Source organism: Lampris incognitus, chromosome 13 (assembly GCF_029633865.1).
Source record: "Lampris incognitus isolate fLamInc1 chromosome 13, fLamInc1.hap2, whole genome shotgun sequence".
Classification (NCBI taxonomy): Eukaryota; Metazoa; Chordata; class Actinopteri; order Lampriformes; family Lampridae; genus Lampris; species Lampris incognitus.
In genome coordinates, this window is record NC_079223.1 from 28,815,266 (window position 1) to 28,841,096 (window position 25,831).

The following is a 25,831-nucleotide window of genomic DNA, read 5'->3' on the forward strand; positions in this document are numbered from 1 at the left end:
GTTGCGGCATAGAGGCGCGTTACTCCGGTGACAAGGCGTTTGAAGTTTTCCCGGGAAGCATCCGTCATCGATCATAATGCCCGAGGCCGGTGCCAGCGTCAGTGTCGTACATAACAGATAGCTAACGCGGGATTCGCACATTCAGCGGTTCGGTGGCGGCATTATACCGCCCGAGCGGGGCGATGCGACGGTCAAATTTACAGGCATGAAATTACTATTAAATCCCCCCCCCCCTACACCGGCCAGCGAAGCCCGCGGGACAGACGGCGGGAAGCGCGCACTCGCACGGCGGGAGAAGCCAAGAAGCCACACACGCATGCAGGCGCACCGGCGCGCGGAGTCCTGCATGCGACGTAGATAATAACGGGAGAGTCTGCACCGTCAAGTCTACCACCACTTTTTTCTTTTCTTTCTTTCTTTCTTTTTCTATTTTTTTGCACGATGAATAACTGTCTGGTTTGTTCATCTCGAAAAAATTGTGGGTAAGTACAAAAAAGGCTCCCATTTTAGTTTTCCTTGTTGATGATGAAGTCAGCACAGAGGGGGAAAAACAACACGGAAGTCTTTCAGGTACCTAATCAGCTGAATCAAAGAATGATGTATTGTGGAAAATTGACATTCCATCAAACGTTGGATTGGGGGGGGGGAGTTAATTAGATGGTTTATGGTGTGTAGTAGTATCTTAACTTCCTCTTAAGATACACTAGTTAATGGGTCCCCGAGATGAACCTAGACCCACACAGCAGCGCCTGACACGGGGAAACGACAACAACGGCATTATGAAGTAATTAAAGCGCCTCTATAGAAGGACGGCGGAGCGCCATACTTTCACTGTCAGAGCTGCTCTCTTGTGAGGGTCAGCGCGTTTTGGTGTCCTGGAAGAGGGGGGTGGGGGGGTCTTAATACCATAATTTCTATTTAATCCGCTTTGGGATGACGGTAATGCTTTGAGTCGTTTCAATAAAATCAGAAGGCATTACTTTCTAACGGTTAAATGTAGGCTGACAGCATATTTGACCGGCAAAACAATTCAATATACATTGTAAGATGGCCTTCGTGTGGTTTTACTTGGTGTCAAACATTTTTTGAACATATATATATATATATATATATATATATATATATATATATATATATATATATATATATATATATAAAGTTGGGGGATGTTTTGCAGCCTGGTCTAACACGAGATTTCACAATTCATGTAATTAAACATTACGTTGAAATTCATTTTCCGAGCACTTACAAGACCGTTGTTCCTCTTTTTTTCTTTTTCTTTTTTTACCATCATCCATGATTATTTTCCAATTTCACTAACTATTGCGGAGTATTTAAAAATAGGAAGAAAAAAACAACAACAAATATGTCTAAAAAAAAACAACTTGCGGACCAACAAAAACCTAATTTGAAGTTGGAGTGCGGTTTCTTTTCTCAGAGAACCAACAGCACCATAGTAATGGTCCAGCTGCCTTACACGAGGAACTGCTAACGATGGCGGACCAACACAGGGAGCAACTGGCAACGCCGGGAGTCAATCTGAGGTCAAAGCTCTGCAGCCCCGAGACGCGTCGCGGGATCTGCAAGGGGGCCACTCGTAGCGTCTACTCTGTTTTCTACTGGAGCTGGTAGGACATACACGGATCCATTTTACTGTGAGCGAAGTTCAAACGATCCATTCAGTTGCACGAGAGCGCCGTGGAGCTACTATATTTATCACGTGTCAAAATACCTTGGATATACTGCACATATATGGTACAGATATATACTGCACATATATGGTACAGATATATACTGCACATATATGGTACAGATATATACTGCAGCTATGGTGCAGATATGGTGCAGGTATGTGGCAGATATGGTGTGGCTATAGATAAAGCGTGGTCGGCGACCGTTCAGTCGAGAGTAATTCTGTCGTTAATGCGCACAACACGATGCATTCACCTTCATTTCTTCTTTAAAAACGACGTGTTCTGCAGTGTTAGTGTATTTTTTATTTATTTATTTGCTTGCTTGGGTATAGTATAAAGTCAAATGTACCCCCCCCCAAAAAAATCTCACATTAAACAAGTGTAGATAGGTGCAAGTGTTTTTTGTTTTTCTCCTTCATCTGCGTCGCTGTTTGCATCTGGGTTATTTTGGAAGTCTGAGTCTAGATTGTTTTATCTAAAGCTGCTCTCTGTTAACAGTGTGGAGCAAAACCTTGGCCCCAGCGAGCACAAACTGACTCTGACTTATAAAGTTGTTTATTATGTATAAATAAAAAAACAAACAGGCAGACAATGTGATGCCTCACATAGGGGGAGGATACAGGGAGGACATGACGGTGAAACACAAGGCCCTGTGCGAGGCTGGCTCGTGGCTTATATAACGTCATATATAAAGAGCGTGACAAGGCCCACAGGCAGCGCAGGTTTATCACAATCCTAACCGGATACAGGAAAAAGCAATCAGTGTTATATTTAGTGCAGCGACTTGTTTTCCGATCATTAACTTCTCATACCTACAACTAACTAAATTGGCCCAAACGTTATTCCGAGGAGCACCTCGCCTCCACCCACGTGAATGCTTAATCATGTGCGCCTTCTACTGGACATCCCGGGAATTACAGTTAAAGTGGAGGTTGAGGCAGATGTCTAATTTACACAGACTGAGTTTGGACAATGCGACATAGCAGAACTGTGACACCCCGGCAAAGAAATGTGACGTCGGTTTTCCACACGTTGTGTAGTCACTTTATCAAAACTTGCATCTGTTCCTATTCCGGACTGCCATTGTGTCATAACTTTCACTGCATGTTTGGATATTAGTTGACACTTGTGGGGGTTTTTTTCTTCCCTTTTTTTTGTTAAGGTCTGCGTGATGTTTGTGACGTTCAAAATGTTTATTTTGAATTCCAATGAAATGTAACCACGTTGTTTATTGGCTGGTGTGTTGCCTCTTGTTGTAGCTACATGCATATTAGTTTCAGGATTTGGTTGCTTTGAAGCTGCTTTGCTGTCCTGACCAAATCAATCAGGAGTGTAAAGAAGCGTGCCTTCTGCTCCTACTTGTTTTGTTTTGTAGGTCACGTAAAACCACAGAGCCAACGCAGAAATGTGTCTGGAGACGTCTTATGGTGCGCTTTATTCACCAACTGCAGGAAGAGTTGTCTTGAGATGCGCGCACAATGGACACGGCGCTGACCCGCTGGACCGAGACAAAAGCCCCTCATGTAATGTATAACACAAAAGGACATTGTAAGACATTTGATTTATCAGCAGACTATGCATATCCTTCTTTAAACATGAATTCAACACTCAAATATCATCTGCAGTTTTGAGAGGGTCCTGAAATAGCCCTGTAATGTTATTAATTTATACACAGGGACAAGTGTTAAAAGCACTGCGAATGGGTTTTGCTGAACTCAATATTTTCCTCTGCTGAGGAGAAAAAAAATGAGCTACTTATATCTGACACCCACAGCACCTCATCGCCAATCTAACATCATTGTCACCTATAGAACATCTATGTGATGAACATCTGCTTTCTTTGGGTGAGAACAGTGTGAAATTAGATGCTCACGGAGCCTACATGCGCACACACATGAACACACACACACACACACAATCATGTATGCTCACACGCTCGCACGTGTGTAGATGCATGCACACATATGCACACATATGAAACATAAACGCACATGCCTGTGGTGAGCGCAGACACATGCATGGAAAGAAGCAAATACACAAACACATGGGGACAACATGAACACACACGCACAGGTGCAGTAGATTTGCACACACACATACTTGAGCAAGCACTCTTTCTCTCTGTCACACACACACACACACACACACACACACACACACACACACACACACACACACACACACACACACACACACACACACACACACACACACACACACACACACACACTTAGCCTTATATTAATAGATGCATGAATACTGCCAGTCAATTTTCACATGGAGCCCCCTGGTCACCAGGCCACCGACTCTACTTCTTCTATCCATGGCTGCTTTCTGAACTCATCACTTCATCACACCCCTCTCCTTCTCTCTGCAACCTTATCTCTGTCTCCTGCTCTCCCTCCCTCCCTCTCCCTCTCCACCTTCACTTCTCTTTTTGCTCCAGTATACCTCTCATTGTCTCTCTTGCTCTCATTGTCTCTCTCCCTCTATCTCTTTCTCTCCTAACTGCTCTGGCATCTCTCATATACTCTCTCCCTCTCTCTCTCTCTCCCTCTCCCTCTCTCTCCTCCCAGTGTTTGTCACTTGTGCCATTATTTCAGGTGTGCTAATGGCATCACAGACACTTCGCTGAGGGAGACAGAAAGAGAGCAAGAGAGTGAGAGTAAGACAGAGTTAAAAAGAGAGGGCGTGGGTGACTTCATCCGGCGAGGTCATCGTTGCTCGAACCGGTCCGGCCCCGGGAGTGAGAAGAGAGGACAACCGTCTCGCTTTCCCCCTTCTGTTCCTGAGATGAGGAGTGGGAAGAGAGGAAGGGGGGGGGGTTGAGGAGAGGGCGAGGTGTGTCTTGTGTCAGCCAATTGCGCCAAGTGGGAGGGTGCGGGGGTGGAGAGGGGAGTGAGCAGGAGAGGGGGAGTCTATCACCTCCCTGGGAGACTGTGAATTGATCAGCACCTCTGAGAGGGAAGGGAGCGAGAGAGAAAAGTGAGAAGAAAAGAGTGAATAGGGTGGTGGTGGGAGAGAGAGAGAGCGAGCGAGAGAGAGCGAGAGAGAGAGAAGACAGAGATGCAGGATGATAGCAACAGAGAGGTAGAAGAATGAGAAAGAGGGCTCAAGGTAGAGGAGGAAGAGAGAGGGAGAGGGAGAGGGAAATAGAGAGAAGCTGCAGAAGAGGTGTGAAGACTCATCTTTTCCTGAATGGGTGTGAGGTGGGCAGTGAGTTGACAGTGGCCAGGAAGTGCAGCCTAGCCTAGCGGTAGTAAACCACCTAGCCATGGTAGATAATCAAATCTAATAAGACTGGCTATACGGCACACATATCACACATAGAGCTCTAGTCCACCAGGCTACGTGTCCATTGCAGAACACAAAAAATAAATAAATGTGGAAATGTTTTATAGTTTGGGCAGTATTTGTGTTACCATACAGGTACATTTACATTGTTAGGCACTGAGGCTCTACTATAGGCAAATTTACTGAGAGAACAACAGTAGAAAAAGCTTTTATTCCATTCATACATTGGACTGCTACAGTCCAGCAGATGCTGCATCAACTCTGACAAAAAATACGACTGAAATTTGTAACTCAGCATCCAGCTAGCATGTTTACATCTTAAAGCATTTAGGTCACAGCTTTTGGACTGTTTCGATATTGTTGTGACTAACGAACAGTGATGGAAAACGGAACGAGAGGTAAGAAGAGAGATAGGTACAGTGAACGCGTAACACCCTACACCAAGTGCAGCTGTTTTCTATAAAAAACAACATTTCAAGACAGCTGCTAATAACCTCGAACATACCCAATACAGAGTCCCAGTTTTATTCTAGCAGTTATTGTGCCAGAAAGATCGTCATATTATTTTAAAAGGCGGATTCGTCATTTCAAACGAGTCTTTACATACGGCATAGCTCTGTGTGTGTGTGTGTGTACACAAGGTTTTTCTATCCTAATGGGGGCCAAATGTCCCCATCAGGATACCAAAACCTGAAACCAACTACCTTGTGGTTTATTTTATGGGTCCCAGTGATGAAAAGGGTCTATTTTAGGGTTAGCATTTGGGTTTAGAGTTAAGGTTAGAATTAGGATTAGGTTAAGGTCAGGGTAAGGGTTAACGTTAGGCATGCAGTTGTGATGGTTAAGCTTAGGGTTAAAGACTAGGGAATGAACGTAGTCAATAAGGGGTCCCCACAAGTATAGGGAACATGGTGCGTGTGTGTGTGTGTGTGTGTGTGTGTGAGAGAGAGAGAGCAAATGAGAACATCCCCCTGTATTATACTGTAACGTTAGCCCCTTTTGAAATATATTTGCAGAAAAACAAAATGAAGGCCACATCAGGTCCAAGTTTTCTATTCAATAGGAGCAGGTATTGATCGGGTTTTCTAGTTTCAATTCAAGTGTAATGCACTCTTGATGCACAGCACACACACTATATCCCCATATCATAAAGCATCTATGTACACATAAGGCCCAGTATTTAATATCTGATTAACCCAGCATTACCTCGTGTTAAATATATTTCGCATATTTGTCAAGGGTCTAAGCATCGAGAGGGTCGTCCATTGTCATTAAATGTACCATGAATTGCTTTTTTCACTGTGTGAATGTCAAGTCCTCCGAAACTATTAACTGTGATTGAGAGTTATACGACTAAACTTGACTTGACTTTAATGAGATTTAATGAGATTGAATTTGGCGGGGGCGGCACGGTGGCACAGCAGTTAGTGTGGTCGCCTCACAGCAAGAAGGTCCTGGGTTCGAGCCCTGGGGTAGTCCAACCTTTGGGGTTGTCCCGGGTCATCCTCTGTGTGGAGTTTGAATGTTCTCCCCGCGTCTGCGTGGGTTTTTCCTCCAGGGTATCTGGTTTCCTCCCACAGTCCAAAGACATGTAGGTCAGGTGAATTGGCCGTACTAAACTGTCCCTAGTTTTGAATGTGTGTGTGTGGGCCCTGTGATGGCCTGGCGGCCTGTCCAGGGTGTCTCCCCGCCTGCTGCCCAATGACTGCTGGGATAGGCTCCAGCATCCCCGCGACCCTGACAGCAGGATAAGCGGTTCGGATAATGGATGAATGGATGGATGGATGGAGGAATTTGGTGGCCTCAGCCTCTAAACGGATTATTATCTTGTCAAGTGATCTCGCAAAGTTTTGTTTCGATGGCGTTTTAATGATGATGTGCCGTCAGTCAGTTCAAAACAAAACTCTGCAGACATCCCGCGAGCACCCACACTCACAAAGCACGCTGACTGACGTTTTATCCCGGGTTCACCTGTGTGTGTGACCCACGGACCCTTTGACTTTCACTGCAGGCGATCTGCCACCGGGACTGGCAGAGCACAGAGAGCTAGTCTCAGTGAGAAGCCACTCGCGTTTGGCTTGAAGTCGGCGTTAGCATGCCACCCTGATGTAAAGGCTCATATGAGCTGCCAGTCACGCCAGCAGTGGCAGTGCAACCGCCATGTATCGCCAGGGGTCAAAGCGGGCACGTCTCTGCCAGTGGAGGTCACGGAGCCAGAAGTTATGAATCCCTACTTTGACACCTAACATGACAGCATGGGTGTTTATTCTTCACAAAATCACTTTACTCTGAGGGCGTCCGGGTGGCGTAGCAGTCTATTCCGTTGCCTATCAACATGGGGATCGCCAGTTTGAATCCCCATGTTACCTCCGGCTTGGTCAGGCGTCCCTACAGACACAATTGGCCGTGTCTGTGGGTTGGAAGCCGGATGTGGGTATGTGTCCTGGTCGCTGCACTAGCGCCACCTCTGAGCGGTCAGGGTGCCTGTGCGCGAGTGAGGGGGAACTGGGGGAGAATAGCGTGATCCTCCCACGCGCTACGTCCCCCTTGGCAAAACTCCTCACTGTCAGGGGAAAAGAAGCGGCTGGCGACTCCACATGTATCGGAGGAGGCATATGGGGTAGTCTGCAGCCCTCCCCGGATCGGCAGAGGGGGTGGAGCAGCGACCGGAACAGCTCGGAAGAGTGGGGTAATTGGCCAAGTACAATTGGGGAGAAAAGGGGGGGGGGGAAATAAAAAACAAAAAACCCCTTTACTCTGAAAGATACAGGACTTGGTGTTGGTACAGCACAGGCAACCCTTCACTGTGCCACGGTTAGTTTGCATTCTGTGATATAATCACCCCCTCAAAGTCCATCACTTTATTGTTAATGGTGGAAATCACTTTTTGGACATTTTTTTTTGTCTTTTCGTGTAAGTTTTCATAGTGTTTGAAAGTGTTGTTTTTTTTTCTCTAAACATAAAATTGGCTTTGCTGCTGTTATGTGATTCATACACTCGCCTCCAAGGTGATGTATCTCCATGGTGCCAAATTAAAAACGCGATCTTTCAAATCACATGTTTTTCGAGCGATGGATACGAGAAGACACGTTTTCACCAATGTGATCAGATCGCAACGTTGCAAGTGTGGATTGGTAGTTTAAACCAGACTAGGGGGAGAGGATTAAGTTATCTTTGGTCAAATGATCCCAGGTTATTAGCCTTCATATGTAGATGATGACAATAGCTGTAGAAGAGCAGGCACGACTATTCTATGCCAATAGTTAAAATGCAGGTCTTTCATTTGTCCTAGTTGTCCAGGCTTACCAGTAAGTAAAGCGTGTGTGTGTGTGTGTGTGTGTGTGTGTGTGTGTGTGTGTGTGTGTGTGTGTGTGTGTGTGTGTGTGTGTCTGTCTGCGTACGCATGTGTGTGCGTGTGTGTGCCTTTATGTATGTTTTCAGGTACACATTTGATTGTATGTGTGTGTGTATGCCTGCATATGCATTTCAAAAAGAGTGCAAGTGTGTGTGTGCATGCAAATAAACTATGTTTGCATGTGTGCATGCATGCATGCATGTGTGTGTTTGTATGTAGTATGTTTTCAGGCCCACGCGTGTGTGTGTGTGTGTGTGTGTGTGTGTGTGCATGTGCATATGCATTTCAACAGGAGTGTGCACGCAGACAGACTATTTGTGTGTTTATGCATGAATGTGCACGTGTGTGTGTGTGTGTGTGTGTGTGCATGTGCATATGCATTTCAACAGGAGTGTGCACGCAGACAGACTATGTGTGTTTATGCATGAATGTGCATGCATGCATGTGTGTGTGTGTGTGTGTGTGTGTGAGTGAGTGAGTGAGTGTTTGTGAGCAAGTGTGTTTGCATGATGAAATATTTTTTGCACTATGTCTATGAGGTCAGGTAGGCCCATAGCCCAGTTCAGAGCTCGGGCACCAGTCCATCCCGGTGGAAATGAATCAGATTACCAAACACACTGATTAGCTGCAGAGCTCGCTAGGGCCCTTGTTCACATATCTGCTAAACAAAGTTATCCTTAGCAAAGGTCATGCTCGGGTTAGTGGGCACATCATCTTATCAAAGATGCCTCATTTTTGCCCTTTGCTACATCCTAATGTAGAGACATCCATAGCATTAACTTCAGTCATAACAACAAATGTCAGAGGCAAAGCAATGCACGATGGATTTGTTCTGCTCTGCGGTAGCCATTATGCCGTGGCTATACATGAGAGAATTTTTTTTTCCATTAAATAAAATGGAGAAAAAAGCAAAACAAAACAGCGAGGCTTTCCAAGCAATGAAATCTAAATTAGTTTTTCTCTCTCTGGCTCAAGATGACGTCCCCGTCAGCCTGTGCAGAAGCCGTCCCAGAATCAAGGCAGTGATTTGTTCATTCCACTCGGCTTTTGTTAATTATCACAACCGTCACAACAGACAACAATCTTTGTGCCCTCTCCTCCGTCGCCTTTTTATTTCCCCCCCGTTTTTTTATCGCGCATTACACTACACCTGGCTCAGATAATTATTCCCATCTCGCTCTCCCCTTTGTCTCTTGTTGTCCTTGAATTGCTCCTGCAGACGGCTGCATCCGGGGACCATTCCAACGTTACGCATCCCTTTCTGAAAACATCCAACAATTATCGTTCATCACCTCTCACTTTTTGAAAACTGCAAAAAGCTATTGGTATTTTGTCAACAATGGACTTCAGACGCCCTTTTCCCCATCAGTAAAAGCTTGTAAGAACAGGGGATATACGTTAGTCCCAATGATGCCTAACAAACAATACATTTGTTTTCTTATGCAAACTAAACTGGAAGGCTTTCATCACGCGTCAAAACGAGGAATCTGCTACCGAAGACCAGTTGCCTCGTCAGTGACCTTCACTGCAGGGTCACGTGTCTCTACTGGTTTCTGGTGATACCCATTAAAACCAGTACCCAGAGATTATTCTTTTGCCCATTATGTGTGATCCCACATTCCCAATGTCTATCCCCCCCCCCGTTTGTCTCCCAAATTGTACCCGGTCTATTACCCCACCCTTCCGAGCCGTCCCGGTCACTGCTCCACCCCCTCTGCCGATCCGGGGAGGGCCGCAGACTACCACCTGCCTCCCCCAATCCATGTGGAGTCACCAGCTGCTTCTTTTCATCCGACAGTGAGGAGTTTCGCCAGGGGGGTGTAGCGCGTGGGAGGATCACGCTACCCCCCCCCCCGAACAGGTGCCCTGACCGACCAGAGGAGGCGCTAGTGCAGTAACCCAGACAAATACCCACATCCGCCTTCCCACTCGCAGACACGGCCAATTGTATCTGTAGGGACGCCCGACCAAGCCGGAGGTAACACGGGGATTCGAACCGCCGATCCCTGTGTTGGTAGACAACGGAATAGACCGCTACACTACCCAGATGCCCCAATGTCTATTCAAAGGATGAAAATACTCAGTGGCAAAAAACAAAAACAAAAACGGCCTGACGAGTGACTGAGTTTCTTCTCCTTATAAAACCAAGCACATGCTAACATGAAGTACTCCTCTTCTGCATCTGACATCAGTTTCAGTAGCCGTGTAGGACCTTCACCAACCCTACAGCATCTGTCATTACCCCCACACACCCGTTTCACGGGGACTCGTCTCATACTCCCCCACACACCCGTTTCACGGGGACTCGTCTCATACCCCCCACACACCCGTTTCATAGGGACTCGTCTCATACCCCCCACACACCCGTTTCACGGGGACTCGTCTCATACCCCCCACACACCCGTTTCATAGGGACTCGTCTCATACCCCCCACACACCCGTTTCACGGGGACTCGTCTCATACTCCCCCACACACCCGTTTCACGGGGACTCGTCTCATACCCCCCACACACCCGTTTCATAGGGACTCGTCTCATACCCCCCACACACCCGTTTCACGGGGACTCGTCTCATACCCCCCACACACCCGTTTCACGGGGACTCGTCTCATACCCCCCACACACCCGTTTCACGGGGACTCGTCTCATACTCCCCACACACCCGTTTCATAGGGACTCGTCTCATACCCCCCACACACCCGTTTCACGGGGACTCGTCTCATACTCCCCACACACCCGTTTCATAGGGACTCGTCTCATACCCCCCACACACCCGTTTCACGGGGACTCGTCTCATACTCCCCACACACCCGTTTCATAGGGACTCGTCTCATACCCCCCACACACCCGTTTCATAGGGACTCGTCTCATACCCCCCACACACCCGTTTCACGGGGACTCGTCTCATACTCCCCACACACCCGTTTCATAGGGACTCGTCTCATACCCCCCACACACCCGTTTCACGGGGACTCGTCTCATACTCCCCCACACACCCGTTTCACGGGGACTCGTCTCATACCCCCCACACACCCGTTTCATAGGGACTCGTCTCATACCCCCCACACACCCGTTTCACGGGGACTCGTCTCATACCCCCCACACACCCGTTTCATAGGGACTCGTCTCATACCCCCCACACACCCGTTTCACGGGGACTCGTCTCCTACCCCCCCACACACACGTTTCACGGGGACTCGTCTCCTACCCCCCCACACACACGTTTCACGGGGACTCGTCTCCTACTCCCCACACACCCGTTTCACGGGGACTCGTCTCCTACCCCCCCACACACCTGTTTCATGGGGACTCGTCTCATACCCCCCACACACCCGTTTCATGTGGACTCGTCTCATACCCCCCACACACACGTTTCATGTGGACTCGTCTCATACCCCCCACACACCCGTTTCACGGGGACTCGTCTCATACCCCCCACACACCCGTTTCACGGGGACTCGTCTCATACCCCCCACACACCCGTTTCATAGGGACTCGTCTCATACTCCCCACACACCCGTTTCACGGGGACTCGTCTCCTACCCCCCCACACACCTGTTTCATGGGGACTCGTCTCATACCCCCCACACACCCGTTTCATGTGGACTCGTCTCATACCCCCCACACACACGTTTCACGGGGACTCGTCTCCTACCCCCCCACACACCTGTTTCATGGGGACTCGTCTCATACCCCCCACACACCCGTTTCATAGGGACTTGTCTCATAATGCAGAGGTTTAGCTTAATATACTCACATAAATACAGTAAGAACGACAACAGAACAAGATAACCGAAAAAGTGACCAAAAAAAGACAAACAAATACATTAAAAGCAGTTTTTTTTAAAATTCCATGTCAAGAAAGGAAAGAAAATTAAAAAAAAGAGAAGAACCAATAACAAAACACGATAACAAAACAAGCAGTTGAAGTTAATAACAGAAATCAACTGATGCAGGATGTCAGATGAACCGAGCTCTGAGTCTTCCGACGGAAAAAAGAAAAAGGTTCTGACAGAGTTGGAGCCAAGCGGGCTTGTGTTCTGTTCATGTGAGCAGTGATCATCTCCCAGTCGTGTAACAAACCCGCCGAGACTGGACTGAGGACTCAGAACTAATACATTAGCAGGGATCAGACTGTGCCGTCATCGCCTCGCAGCAACTGGACTGTTACCACACCAGGAAATGGGCTCAGTAGCATGAAACCACCAGAACCAAAAGCATCCTTCACTGTGGCGGCTCTTTATGTCCTTGTTTCCCTTATTTCAACCACACCCTGTAATATCCCCCTATCTAAAATGTCACAATGCCAAAGCGGTTCGAGGTTGTGATGTAGATTTTGGCAGAATTTACCAGTCAGTGGCTCGAACCTGCGTCAAATAACATTTTGCAAGTTGTGCATGGGATTTATGTCTTCTGCGTACAATCTGCTTAGCCTTAAATTGATGTTAATCATTTCCATGATGTCAGCAACTTTTACCATCACCGAATAACACAACCTGTAATAAACGGACTTCCAAATCCCCTCCATGTTCATCGTCAAGCCTCCCGAAACGCACCATCGTTGCCGTTCTAGGTGAAAGCCGCCAGGGTGCCACACCGAATGTGATAAAACAAAAGCTAACGATTAGCTGAACATACTCCGACACAGGCCTGCAGGGGCTCTCGGCTTAGCCCCGTGTCACTTTAAATGCACATCTATTGGTAATTTATGTGCAGCGGGGCTGAGGGGGTAATGCAAGTGTCACGGAGGCAGTTGACATTACAGGGCCATGCGTAAACATTTTAGAGACTGACCTTTCACCTGGAGAAGTATCAGGTGGGGGTCTCATGCTGAAGTCCATTATGGATCACACACACACACAATTTTGATCTAACATTCAGACATGTACGGTGTGTGTGTGTGTGTGTGTGTGTGTGTGTGTGTGTGTGAACACATGCACGCCAGAGTGTACATTTACCTTGTCAGCCAACATGAACATAATGCTTCTCAGGTCAACCCGAGTAAAGGCCTTCTCAAGGAATAGCACACACACACACACATATATTTCACCCTATTGCATTCACATAATCATCATGTACGTGACCACACCCCCAGACAAATATGTGCAATTATACACACTTTTACACATGTGCGCACGTATACACACACACACACACACACACACACACACACACGAGGCTTGTCTCCTTAGGCCAGAGTAGCAGGGCCCAGCCAGTCTCTGGCTGACAACATCAGTGCAACCTGATCTGGCTTAATAAAGGCCCTTACCTGCATTTACTGCCCTGTTAAAAGGACTGCTTGTTGTTCTACCAATTCACCACACACTATAATTGCACCGAGACTGCATATGGTCTTCATCTAGAGCCCGGTGCAAGATAAAAGCCAACAGGCAGCCAACATGCAACGCAGGGGACAGGCATGTAAGAGTGTGTGTGTGTGTGTGTGTCTGGGGGGGGGGGGGTGTTCATGTATGTTGACATTTGTTTTAATATAGTATACCTTGTGTGATCTAACATTCAGTCATGTGCCGTGTGTGTGTGTGTGTGTGTGTGTGTGAGAGAAAGTGTTCATGTACGTTAACATTTGTTTTAATATAGTATACCTTGTGTGATCTAACATTCAGACATATGCTGTGTGTGTGTGTGTGTGTGTGTGTGTGAGAGAAAGTGTTCATGTACGTTAACATTTGTTTTAATATAGTATACCTTGTGTGATCTAACATTCAGACATATGCTGTGTGTGTGTGTGTGTGTGTGTGTGTGTGTGTGAGAGAAAGTGTTCATGTACGTTAACATTTGTTTTAATAGAGTATATCTTGTGTGATGGTGCATGCATTTGTGTCTATCTTCCTCTGTAGGTACACGAAATACATGAAATACAACACATGAAAGCCTTTGTGTGTGTGTGTGTGTGTGTCTGTATGCAATCGTTGACATAGTTGAGCCTTTTTTTCTGTATACATCTGGTGTGTGCTGTGTGTGTGTGTGTGTGTGTGTGTGTGTGTGTGTGTGTGTGTGTGTGTGTGTGTGTGTGTGTGTGTGTGTGTGTGTGTGTGTGTTCTGTACAGTATGGGAAGGAGAAGCAAGCCAGTAACCAGGGGGTTGCTGGTTAGAATTCCAGGGCAGGCTGGGTAATCCTGGTTTGGCCTGGGTTGGTTACCACAGGAGTGGCTTGTATGAGGACCGAAGATGTGCCTGTTATGCCCTTGGACACGGCACTTCATTACAACTGCCCCATGCGCTGCTGCGTCCAGTCTGAGTAACAAGGGCAGCAAAATGTGTGTTAATGCAGGTACGTCAGCAGGTACGTCAGCATTTCAGTTGCAATTTGGACTCCAAACCATGCACCTAAGGGGGGGGGGTAGTTAGAAAAACTGAGTGATGTCACCAGTATTAGTCTGTAAGTACGAGTGATTTGGTTTGAGACACCGTGCACTGCAGCGTCGGCTCTGACAAACACACCAGGCATCGAACTGCCTCTCATTGGGCAAACTAACGAACATCAGCAAAGGTTGACCACGTCATGTTATTTAGACAGCTCGTTATTCACTTAATGGCGCTTTTAAATTAATTTTCCTAACATGTTTGGGTAGAAATTGGGTGATTTTCTTTTTGTAAATAAAGTTTTGGTACTTCGCAAAACAGGAGATGGTTGACTGCAAAAAGTTAATAACAAAGGCAAGCAGTTTTCCCAGAGTTCAGTAAATCAATCAGTTGTTGTTGTTGTTTTTTTAACGTAACTAATTCACTGATTCATTCATTCACTCATTTAGGCATCATCCACCCCTGCTTAATTGATGTGTGGGTCAAGGGGGGCTGGAGTCCATGCCAGCAGGCACTGGACAGAAGGCAAGGAGACACCGTCTGCCAGTCCATTCAAGGTTTTAATTAAGCTTTTGGTCACAGACTGGATGAAGACTCACTGCAGATTATGGCTTGTGGACAAAGTCATTGTGCTTAAGAAGAAGACACTTTGTCATTGTTCATAGGGCTACATACAACGAAATGCATCCTCTTGCCTCACAGCAAGAAGGTCCTGGGTTCGAACTCCAGGCCGTCCCAGGTGCTTTCTGTGTGGAGTTTGCATGTTCTCCCTGTGTCTGCGTGGGTTTCCTCTGGGTGCTCCGGTTTCCTCCCACCGTCAAAAAGACATGCATGTTAGGGTTAACACTCCTGCCTGTGTCCCTGAGCAAGGCATGGCAAGAAGAACTGGGGTTGGTCCCCGGGTGCTGCAGCTGCCCACTGCTCCTATACAATAGGATGGGTTGAATGCAGATCGTTGCAAGAATACAATTTGTTGTAAGAACACCATGAAAAAATAAAGTGGCTTTCCTAAATTCAACCCATCCTATGCTAGGAGCAGTGGGCAGCCGCAGTGCCCGGGGACTTTCCATTGCCTTGCTCAGGGACACAGGCAGGACAATTTAACCTAACATGCATGCCTATGATGGTGGAAGGAAACCGAAGCACCCGGCAGAAACCCACACAGACACAGGGAGAACATGCAAACCAGGACAGCCTTGGGTTCGAACCCAGGACCTTCTTGCTGTGAGGCACGTCCTGCCCAGGCTAGCTACTCGCTAATGCCAGTGCCACTGCCCACGCTGCCCGGATAATTCTGAGAGTCAGGCGGATTAGGGCCCAGCTGGGACTTGACAAAGGACAAACCATCCTGCCCTCAGATCCACGAGTTCTCCCCAGGTGTAAAATGTCTTCCTAAACCAATGCTGCCGTCAACCGCTCTCTTACTCCTTCATTTGACCCCTCCCTCCATCATTCCTCCTCACAGGCGGTACTGACACAACTTTGCACAGAACAGCATGTGCTCACACGTATACAGATGCACGTGGCTTTATGAGTACAGAGACACTCGTGTGCACAGCACCACACAGGCACACTCAAAACACAGAAATGCTCGCCTACAAATTAAAATACCAAGGTTTATTGAGCAATACTTGCCCAAGGGTTTCATTTGCCAGAGGTTCTCTCTCTGTCCCTCTCTCTCTCAGCCAACACACACACACACACACACACACACACACACACACACACACACACACACACACACACACACACACACACACACACACACACACGCACAGTGTCGTGCAACCAGCCAAAAGAAGCAGCTCTCCTCTCTTCTTACGCAAGCCGGCAGAAAATCTCCTAAATCCCTCTCCTTTACCACTGTTATGTTGCATCTGGCCAGGCATTCAAAGAGCATTTGAGACCCAGGCAATTATACCCGAAGAGGTCCCTTTGCTCTTAACATCAGGGTTAATACCGGCTGACTGTGGAAAAAACCATACTGTACCTATCAGCACTGCAGGGCCCTTAGTTACCACACAAACTCTGCATCTGTAATTAAGATGGAGTTGGCTGGTATGTTAAGTACAAACGACACACAATGTACAAATGGTATGTGCAGATGTGTTTTGTTACACAGTTTCACAGTCAAACACTTGACTTAGAATCACACCGGATAAAGTGTGGTTTGTCATCGGTCCAGAGCCAATATCCAGGTTGTATCTGTGCACACAAAAAATAAAAAAATTTAAAAAAAGCCATAGAGGTTTACACCAGCAGCTAAAGGCAGCAGCCGTGGCCGTTTGTGGCAGCGGCAGGAATGATATTCTAATATCTGACGAACGACTCGCCGCTAGCTGTCGGTAACTCTTCTGCAAACACAGTGATAAACAGAACGTGACAAAACTTGTCCAACTTTCTTTCTTTCTTTATTTAGAGAAAGTTAATATTGTTTTTATATGAAAAGTGCAGTTCTAAAGCTGTGACAAGTGGAGATATCCACACTTCAAAGGGCCACACAGACAATTATACCACAAAGGATGACCACGAGAAGAGGAAGATGGAAGTCAAAAGGATCGAAATGACAAAGTGTATGCAAGAGACAATGAGAGGAAAGGTCATAAAGAAAAGGAGCGAGAGAGAGAGAGGGAGGGAGAGAGAGAGCAAGGCCGGGGGAGAGTGGGAGAGAGAGAGAGTGAGCAAAGGAAGGTTGCTGCTAATTCTTCCATATCTAAGCCTCTTTGCAGAAACTCCCTTTGTCTTCCAAGTCGCAGTCATTAGAGTCTAATCCTATCAGGCTGGGGCTAATCTGAGGGCACAGGGTTCAGCCCCCCCCCCCTTACAGGCCAACACACACACGCACGCACGCACGCACGCACGCACAAAACGGGCATCCATGTGCACTCACCACATACATACAGCTGCAAATTTACATACATGCACAGGATTCAGGCACCCCAGCCCCAAAGGGTGACACACACACACAGACAATCACACACCTACACGTGCACACCCACCCATGCACAACATTACACAAATACAAATGCAACATGCATGCAGAAATACGTTTACACATAGATGCACAAAATTCTGCATGCACACCCAAAGTTCAACTCACTGTCAACAGGCCAAGACAGACAAGTGCATGTGGCTGCATTTACAAACACACACACACACACACACACACACACACACACACACACACACACACAAAGACTCGCAGGCAAGCAAGCAGACACATAAACATAAGAAATGTTCACACATACATGGACAGATGTACAGCAGGTCATGCACTGGAATCAGAGTCACACATTTTCACAAAATGTGTGTATTTGTGCTTCATGAAAGCACAAATACAATATATGTAAATCTAAACATGTGTGTGTGAGCACACACAACTAGAGACCCAGAGACACATATGAACACACACCTGAACAAAATAATTGTGTGGCGCACATACACGCATGCATGCAACACACACGTCAGTTCAAAAAGTTCAACAACTTACAGCACAAGCTTTATTGCTGGATAGAGTAGGGGAGGGGAGGGGGGTGTGGAGGTGTGTGTGTTTATCTGCGTGAAAGGACAGAGTGTGTGTGTGTGTGTGTGTGTGAGTGAAGGGATGGTGTGTGTGTGTGTGTGTGTGTGTGTGTGTGTGTGTGTGTGTGTGTGTGTGTGCATGTGTGAAGGGAAGGTGTGTGTGTGTGGCTGTCATTCCAGAAAAGCCCCCACACCATCATCATTATCATCATTCTCCACTTTATTTCAACGCTGACCATGCCCGAGATTAGTTATTGATCAGAGGGGTTATATATTATTCTAAAGTGAAGGCCCAACAACACAGTCATTACAGATCGACTATTGACCGGCTCCCGATATATCATTCCATTTCCAGTAGGCTGCAACCCAGCCACCGTCCGGAGAAATGCTCCAGTAATGAGATGGGGGGGTTTTATGACTTGGGCACACTCTGCTTGACCTTTGGAGGAAGCCAGATGGATAATATCAGCACCGGCTTCTCAAATGTAGTGCCATTTGGAGACTTGGAAGCTAAAACAACCTGGTGAATTAAGATGGAGAGAGATTTAGATAAAGAGTAATGGTCGAGACGAGAGGCCGTATGAGGATGCTTCTATTTATGATAGAGTCACAGTTTTAATAAATATAAATCCTTCTTTTCTGAATTAGATGTGACTGATCGCTTGAAATGCAAAAAAAGGTGGCATTTTCTGAAGGTCAGTTAGGTTACTGAGGTCGCTGCTTGACAGGATGATGACCGTTTAACAGTCTAGATCTACTCTTCCTCAGACACGCTGAACGATGGTCCTCAGGGACAAATTAGTTTTCAAAGTGAATTGAAACAATTTCCACCAGCTGAAACATAATTGTCTAATTTTCATCGTAATTTATTTATTCTTCTTTTGTTTCGGGCAACAAATACTTCTGTATTTGAAACGAATACTTTTGTATTTGATGCCAATAAAGCTCTTTTGAATTGAACTGAACTGAATTTAGGAATTTGAATTTAGAAATAACTCGTCACAGTTTTGTCTGACATTGGCCACACATGGCTTCAGGCTTGAAGACAATACAATATGCAAGTCAATTTTATTTGTATAGCCCCATATCACAAATTACAAATTTGCTTCAAGGGGCTTTACAGCAACACAACATCCTGCCCTTAGACCCTCGCATCGGATATGGAATAACTCCCTAAAAACCCCTTTAACAGGGAGAAAAAATAGGAAGAAACCTCAGGGAGAGCAACAGAGGAGAGATCTCTCTCCCAAGACGGACAACATGCAATGGATGTTGTGTTTACACAATTTACACAATACAGCATTGAAAGAAGATAACAGAACTATAATGGAATTATAAAATACATGAAGAATATGATGAGGAGGATGCCAAGCAGTGTCCAGACGCCACTGGAACAGCCCAAGACCTGAGCCATGCGACCAGCATCACCATGTAAAAAAAATATATATATATATATATATATATATATATATATGTGTGTGTGTGTGTGTCACACATCTTAGTGAGAGAAGGACATATCATTAAAACAGGATAACAAAATCATATGGATTTATAAGATATATAAAAAAAATGTGATGAGGGGGATGCCAAGCAGTGTCCAGGTGGTGACCACTGTCACCATGGAGACCTGGGAGGAAGACAGACTGCACGTGCACACAAGGGAGACTCACATCACACCATTCACACACAGAAAAAGAGAAAGGAGGTCAGATATTGCCATTAAGACAGCAAATCACTGGTATAAAAAGTCATTCAGGCAGGGAAATCGTTTTAAAAATTAGTCACCTTTTTTACATATTTACTATTAAAGCTTGACAGTTTCAGTGGTTATGTAATCATTAACAGCATGGGAGGTTATGAATATATAAGCTCAGTGGAATGTGGAAATGAACAGGTAGGACGAGGGGGAGAGCGAGACGGAGGGACAACACAAAACAGAAGGTCCTTGGCTGGAAGCCTCATCAGGCCCGAGCCAACATGGACCAGACCAGGTGGATGGGCCACCAGGGCACCCCGACGAATCATTTCCACATTTGACTCAAACGCAGCGGTGAGAGTTGAAAAGCGATGTGGCGACTGTGCTGCCTCCTTCCTCTCCGTGCACCGTGGTCCAGTCGCCTTGAATTCTTGTCTTTCTCTCTGAGGAGTGAGGAGGAGGAAGCAGAGATGGGGTGTTTCATCCACAGGGATGTCAGAGAGTTTAGCAAAGTGTAAAATACTTAAACCATCAGGGGAAACACAATGCCCTGCTGGTCACAGTATAAATCACCATATATTCTTATTGGCCTAAGCCCTTGTTATGAGTAAATACCTCCACAGTCAGGGGAGCCTAGCAAGGTTCATGAGGGATTCAACCAGCAATAGAGGGCAGAAGTTCTGGCATGTGTGTGTGTGTGTGTGTGTGTGTGTGTGTGTGTGTGTGTGTGTGTGTGTGTGTGTGTGTGTGTGTGTGTGTGTGTGTGTGTGTGTGTGTGTGTGTGTGTGTGTGTGTGTGTGTGTGTGTGTGTGTGTGTGTGTGTGTGTGTGTGTGTGTGTGTGTCTGCACACCACAGACCGCTTAGGGAGGCTAAGGAGAGGATAAGGGGATCAGCAGAGGGAGAGTATCACGCCTCTTAAGCATGTATACACTCTTCAAACTTTAACTTTTTCCACCCAAAACCAAAATAAATCCCTACTCATTTAAGCATGATAGACCCCCCCCTCCAGCCCCCTCTCACTACTTTTCTCAGATTAATCAAACCCACCTTGTTTACAGACCATTGGGAGCAGCTACAGAACGCCGGCTTGACAAATTTCAAAGAGAACCAAGTGTATTTTACAACCACGTATTATTTCCAATCAGCAAAGCTTGTTTACGATGTTTCCCTGCTCACTGTGTTGGAAAACCTCACCGTGCGTTAACCAGAAACACACAACAACCAAGTCGTTTTTCCACCGTGGCCGCCCAAATTATTTACTGCTTTCAGAACCTTGTCTATTTAATGGATGAATTGGGTTAACGGACACGAAGAAGTAGAAAGGGGAAAAATGGGGTGGGTGGGGGGGTGGAGGAGAGGAGGGGTCGGGGGGGCAGTTTCATATTTCTGTAAGCCTCAAACTTTTGGCAAACAGAAGAAAAGAGAACTTGGCCCTAATTCCATCTCACGCTGGCGTTTTGTGCATTCGAAGTTCTCGGGGGCTGCCCTGGCTGAGGGCCTGAGCCCGTAAATTGGATATTAGGGGACAATATAAAGGAGCCTGTGTGTGTGCGCTCTCGTCCCGGGGAATTATTGCCTCCAATATCCCTGCGTATGCGTCTAGGGCTTCCGAAGCCATGCCAGATAGATCCTCATCTCATAAGGGGTGGGGGGGGGGCAAGACTATATCCATCGCTCCTTAACTTTTATGAAGCTCCCAAGCCCTACAATGGGATTTGCTAGGGTGTCTTTTCCCCCTTATCCGAGTATGGGGGGAGGGGGGGGACAATGCAGATAGAGCTGCATTCTTTGGCCTCCAAAGCTCCGACCTCCCATTTGAATACGAGCATTCCAAATTGTTAAGTGGCGTTTCTCCCTTTTCCCCCTTCAGCGCCAGCTCCGTGTCCAGATTTCCCCTTAACCTCATTTTAAGAAACGCTTTCTCCCCTGTTTTTCTTCCTCTTCTTTTTCCCTTTTATGCAATTCTTTGTGATTCGCACCCTTTCTCCCTGCATCACATTCTCCCGCTCTCCCCCCTTCTCTAGGTTTCTTTCCTGGCGGCGCGTCGCTTTCCTCTTTTTACATATCCCAGTGCTCCTCTCTGCCCCTACCTCTCCTCTTACTCTTTGAATCTCTGACTTGTGTCTAGGTTTTTCTCTCCACTTCTATACGAAGGGCTCCAGTGACTGCAACCACCCCGCTGCCCTAGCGCGCCCTCCCCCAGTACGCAAACACACACACACACACACACACACACACACACACACACACACACACACACACACACACACACACACACACACACACACACACACACTCGCATCACCTCCCCTTCTCCCCTTGGGTAATCCTAAAGGGGGGGGGAGGGACACCATCAGAGGGTGTGAAATTAAATACATTACAGCATTAGGGATTAAAGTGTTTCATAGGCAGTTGCTCATCCACATCAAACTTTAGCTTTTAAAGCCTAACATTTGATCTAGGTTAGGAACCGAGGCTAGAGAAAGGGATTGGGCCACTTGCAGATAGAGAGAGAGAGAGAGAAAGAGAGAGAGAGAGGCAGAAACTCACCAGAGGAGGCTATTTAGAGTAGTAGAGGGAGGAGAAAGAGAAGTAGAGGGTGTCCAACAGTGCATCTGTTACCATTAAAAAAGGAAAATCTACACACAGCAAACTTCTCAATGGAAGAAGGTGCCGCATGCAAAAAAGTCCTGCCACAGAACTTTACAGCGTTTGCTCGGAATACCGGCTTGCTGAGAGAAGAACCGGCACCGTGTTCATTTTCACAAGGCATGAATGATAGGATAAAGTAATCTGGGCTGCTTTTAACAAACGCACAAGCAGGTAATCTCACTATTTCAAAAAGCAATAAATGTTAATGCACCATCTCAGAGTTAATGAGAATTACTCACACCGTCCATCACATCATCACAATCTAGGCCACACATGGCAGCCATTTCACGCTGGAACAATGCTGCATGTAAAAGTTGGACAGAAAACGCCTCCAAATGTGTTCACCGTGCACTGCAGCTCGCTGTGTGTGTCATGTGGGTTTTCTAGAAACTATAGATGCAGTTTCAAACTACAGAAAACGGCAAGGAAACTTGACATTTTTAGGGTCGGAAAGGGGTACATAAAATCAGCACTCATCTTAAAATCAGATGGAAGTAAATTATATCCATTTGCATATCGTTGCATATTTGCCCTTTTGTACCAGTAGCACATTCACTTTAACCTGTAGACCTGAAGATGATGTGGGTATTTTCATTTTATCGTTCTTTATCTCGTAATTTCTTTCTCTGGTCTGTTCTGGTCCTGTCATAAATATCTGAGTCAAGTCAAGTGCATGACAGCTGTGATTAATCAGTTTTGAAACATCTGAATTTAAGCTATTTCATTATAACATTTTATGATCCGAGCTTAACTACTCTGAACGACTATTTAATTTGCTTTTTAACTTCTGTACATAGTGTTTGTAGACTGTAGCTGTGTTTTTAGGGAGGCATTGCCAGAGAGTATTGTAATGCAATTTCATGAGGGGAAATAAGTACTCACAGATGAAGACATCTATACTATTTTGTTGAGGTTTTTAGTTCCGTCAGTAGGATAAAATCCAAAGTGGACCCAAATGTTACATTGCAAGGCTGACAAGCACATCTTTGACCGGCTACTCTGCACCCACCTTTATTCAAATAGATATGAAAGGAAACCGAGATAATCTCAACATCCAATCCCCTAATGTGCATTTGTTTGCCCTTGTTGCAACAAGACAAATTCATTATTACTGCTCCCCCCCCCCCCTCTGGATGAATGACAAGTGTTATGATACACAGGTACATTTAAATTAAATATCAATACCAGAGTGTTAATGCTTTATCGGTGACTCCATGTGTTATCAGAAGACACACGGCTAATCTACGTCCTCCCCAACCACGCTAGGGGGCGTGTAATGGCGGAACCACAGGGGCAACAAGGGACTTAGACCTATCAAAATGGGATGGGGGAAAAGGGAGAAAATATAAGTAGAATGAAAACCTTGTAGAATGGTTGCAGCACTGGCTAACTTCTATTCCAATTTTCTAAGACATCTACAAGCATCTTTCCACAAGTCATTTGTAGAGACAGGCTGCTAAACTCTTGTAACCGGTTATTTTCTTGCCCGGTGCGGGATTCGTTACGAGGTGTACCGCACCACAAGGCGACATCACTAACCGCTCGACTAAAGGGTCAGACCCGTTAGTTAGGGGCTATCGTGTCTTATTAGTAGTTTACACTCTGTTAGTGTAGCCTAACGAATAACGCATACGTCTGCCTCAACGTTCGAATCCCTGGTCAAGATAAACATTTAAGCTGGTAGCTCCGGTGGTAAGCAAAGTCAGCACTGCAGTATCCACATACAAGTTTTATACAGGAATCCATTCTGTACAGTCAACAATGTCTTGACAGTCATGGTTTAAAGCGTTTAAATTTACATCTTGTTTCCTATTTTCGCTTAATGTGTACTTTAATCGTCTATGGGGATGGATTGTTAGTTACATTTGATCAACTCAAAATTAATTACTTGTCCTTTATTAAACATGGCGACGGGCATGGGCGCAAGTCCATGAATACTGGGATGGCATCCCGCGCTTTACCTGTGCCCCCGTCCATAGGATTAGCGGTTGTGTCAGGAAGGGCATCCGACGTAACATTTTGCCAAATCATTATGCGGACTGACAAGACCGCCATAGCTGCTGTGGCCTCAAAGGTTACCGATGGAAACGATCAAATCCGCCGTGAAACAGGAAACAAGCCGGAAGAAGAAGTTTATCATTACAACACACCCCGTCTTAAACCTGCACCGCGGAAGTTTTGTCTCTCCCTTCTGGCTGCAAGAGTAATTACTTCTCTTCTTTCAGCGCTCTCCGAGGAGAAGCTACACCAATGGTTATCCGTGTTTGTCCTCACCGTTGATCAATTTCTTTTTTTGACCTTCCTTCCTCTGAACGCTGAGTTTCTTTTTTCTCTCGAGCATCAGAAACTTTTCTTGGACGCTTCTTAGGTTTGTCTGCCAGAAAGCTTCCAGCAGAAAGCCCTGAAGGCAAGCCAATCAGAGGCATATGAATGCTGTCGTCACACGGAAGTTCCGCTCTGGCAAAGCAATCGTTGCTGGTTGACATAAAACGCATCACCACGCATCACCTCTGGTGCACCAGTGGGGGAATGAAACGCGGGAATGTCGCCCCAGACACCAGATTTAATATTCTGGTATACTGCGAAATATAGAGATTTACCTGGCAGTGATAGGCTCAATCACCATTGTGTGAACTCGTTTGGTAAGGGCTTGAATTTCACAAACATTCATTTATATGTAAAAGTCCCGCATTCTAAATATGTGGTGATGAGTCACTTGAAATACAATTCAAGAGGAAAACTTGCAATGGGAGCTTCAACACAAGATCTTGTGTCAATTTATGCACATGCCTAATTTGGAGCAATGCATGTACTAATTGTAACCTACTGTAGCGATGGCTATGCGCTGGTGAAGCTCAAGGGATTATGGGACTTATGTTCATGTTCAGATCATTGTTTTATTAATGTTGTGTTCATGTTTTGATTATTGATGTGTTATTGTTTGGATGTTTGACTCAGGCTGGGTAGACGACCATTATACAGACTGACTGTAGGGCCATGACTGATACTTGTATGTTCAATAGTGACCTTGTTACAGGAAGTCATTGTTTGGCAACCATTGGGGAGGGGCAGGGTAAACGATCACTCCTGGGGTCGTGCAGTGTATGAGACACATGAGCTGCTATTAAAACTGAATCGTTGCCTCTCCTTTCCTGTTAGTTAATCTCGGTTCTGACAGTGTATTTAAATTTGACAGCACTCCTGGGGTCGTGCAGTGTATGGGACATGGGAGTTGCAATCAACAGAGATCTCTATCTCCCATTCTCCATGCAAACTTGCCACAATACATTGCAT

General features: G+C 46.1%; 1 long non-coding RNA gene across 1 annotated transcript; it reads left to right on the plus strand.

Moving 5' to 3' along the window:
- Window positions 1-339: 339 nt before the first annotated feature.
- Window positions 340-15,259, plus strand: LOC130123247 (uncharacterized). The gene is made up of 5 exons (XR_008811288.1): window positions 340-482; window positions 1,439-1,628; window positions 3,070-3,217; window positions 14,411-14,634; window positions 15,116-15,259. It is a non-coding gene; the product is annotated as an uncharacterized LOC130123247 (long non-coding RNA).
- The last annotated feature ends 10,572 nt before the right edge of the window (window positions 15,260-25,831 follow it).